The sequence below is a fragment of the Halichoerus grypus genome, chromosome 2 (genome assembly GCF_964656455.1).
Source record: "Halichoerus grypus chromosome 2, mHalGry1.hap1.1, whole genome shotgun sequence".
Taxonomy (NCBI): Eukaryota; Metazoa; Chordata; class Mammalia; order Carnivora; family Phocidae; genus Halichoerus; species Halichoerus grypus.
In genome coordinates, this window is record NC_135713.1 from 74,349,719 (window position 1) to 74,352,437 (window position 2,719).

The window sequence follows — 2,719 nt, forward strand, 5'->3', positions numbered from 1 at the left end:
GTTTCTTTATTAGAGCTTTCAGTATACAAAAGACCAATTAAAACAAAATAAAACACTTTAAGACCAGAGACTACATTGCAGGGACCAGAAGCTACTCTAGAGCTTTTAAATAGAAACAGATTTAGTATAGGGAGAATTAATGCCTTACAAAATTATTGAAGGGCTGTGTGAATGGTTCTGGACACCAGGAGTGTCTTTTTTTTTTTTAAGATTTTATTTATTTATTTGACACAGAGAGCACAAGGAGGGGGAACAAGAGGGAGAGAGGGAGAAGCAGGCGCCCCGCTGAGCAGGAAGCCCGGGGCTCCATCCCAGGACCCTGGGATCATGACCTGAGCCAAAGGCAGACACTTAACTGGCTGAGCCACCCAGAAGTCCCATAGGAATGTCTTTTTGAACAAGATCAATGAACTGATGCTTAAGGTAAAATGCTGCTTCTGTTAAGGTGGAGAATCCAGGTATTACTTTGGAAATTGTTAGATCCCAGAACTCACTGTCCTCGTTTCCATCTAGGATAGGAAATCTCAACTCCCAGCCCTGCCCCCTCCACTGTATCTGCCTCTTGAAACTCATAATGCCCACACATAGACAACTCTGTGTCGTTACAGACCACTCTACTGTCTCTGTAATGTCACTTGTGAGCAGCAACCACCAAAGAGAGAAGATGGTCTCTGCTTCATTTCTGCCTTCTAAGTGTAGCTGCAAGTGAGTGTGCAATTAGTTTTTAGCCTTATAGATTCTTTAGTACAGGAAGGTATACCAAAGGAAATTGAAAAGGGTGTTGAATGCCCTACCATATCCACTGCATTCGTATTAGCCAGTTTCTACTAACATTTTAGTGGGTTATGGTCTCAAAGAAAGAACACAGTAATCAGATTAACACAGTACTCTGAAGCAATGTGAATTCCTTAAGAGCAGTGATTTTATGTTGTTTGAGGAGCCTTAAAACTTCCCATAGGACTTGGTAGTGTAATGGCAAATACAGATTAAAAATAAGAGGGTTAGTTTTTCTTTTTGAAAATAAGGGGAGGGGCACCTGGGTGGCTCAATCTCTTAAACGTCCAAATATTGATTTTGGTTCTGGCTATCATTTATGGTTGTGAGATCAAGCCCTATGTGGAGTCTGCTTAGGATTCTCTCTCTTTCTTTCCCTTTGCCCCTCCCCTTCTCTAAAAAACAAAAAGAAAGAAAAGAAGGGGAGGGACTTCTCTCCCGTCCCTTTTCTTAGAGCATTTACTTTAAAAACCTATAATTGTAAGTTCTTTCTCTGTCTCTTGGAAATGTATATATATTTTTCCAGAAACAAAATAAGCTTCTTTTCAGCTTAATAGTCCAGAAATGGATTTTTCAAGGACCTGAGAACTAGCTCTTTAGAAGGTAAACATTTGACAAAGATAGCGTCTCTATCTCTTAGTTTCTGTGGGAATATATGTTTTTATTTCTTTGTTCTTTCTATATATCTTTATGAACAAAGATATATATTGAGAATATACTCTCAATATATTTTCTTATAAATTGTGTTCACTCGTGAGTGTTTATTTAAATAGTAATCACTGAGCTCTGTTCAAATTAATTAAAATCACTCTATTTTATTTTACTTTTACCTTTTACTAATGTATCATTCGTCATGGTTGCACATTTTGTTATATCATGCCACGTCCCTTACCCTAAGTATTAAAGTTGAGTTGCTTGAAACTGAATCCCCACCTGGTTAACAATTCTGTACTCATCTCAAAGCAATCTCACTGCCTAAAACTATTTACTTTCCAATATTTACCTATGATTGTTCCCAGGACTCATTACACAATGCTCTCTAACCCCATGGATTAGCCTTTTGAGTGTTGTATTCTATTGTCCACAGATTGGTTTTGGTTAAGCTGATGATATTGCTGAAAAACCAACCAACCAGGATCCTAGGATCCAGTTCTGGGTCAGGCTCCCTGCTCAGCAGGGAGCTTGCTTCTCCTTCTGCCTGCCTCTCCCCCTGCTTGTGCTCTCTTTCTAATAAATAAATGAAAAAAAGGAAAAAAAAAATCAGTTTCTCAGGGAAATACGAGATCAGACTGTGTCCTGAGGAAGAGCCTAGGGAGGATTAGAGAACAGGTCAGGGCTGGAGCTCAGAGAATGGGCCAGTAACACAAAGAGCTGAGACTGTTCTAAAGATATTTCTAGATTTTGGTGAGAAAGATTCTTTTTTTTCTTTTTTTTTAAGATTTTATTCATTCATCTGACAGAGTGAGAGAGAGAGAGCCCAAGCAGGGGAGCGGGAGAGGGAGAAGCAGGCTCCCCATTGAGCAGGGAGCCCGATGATGAGCTGGATCCCAGAACCCTGGGATCATGACCTGAGCCCAAGGCAGATGCTTAACCAACTGAGCCACCCAGGCGCCCTGGTGAGAAAGATTCTTAAGAGTATTTGCTTTCTAAAAAAATCCACGGACAGTTTAGGTTTTCCATAATTAGTTCCATTCAGAGTTGGATTCTGAGGAAAACCTTATGAATTATATTCTTCCTGAATCCCCCTGATAGAGATGAAAGCAATTCCTGTGGGACTGGCAAGGTCAAGCCCCTGTGATAAGTCTGTTCAGAAGGTTAAGAAGGTCCATCACTACCATAGTCACCTCAAGGTGCTGGGGAGAACTGGGAGCATTTCTCACATTAGAAACTGGAAATCAGGGAAGCCCTTGGTAGAATATTTGTATTTCTTGATCTTCTTGAGGCT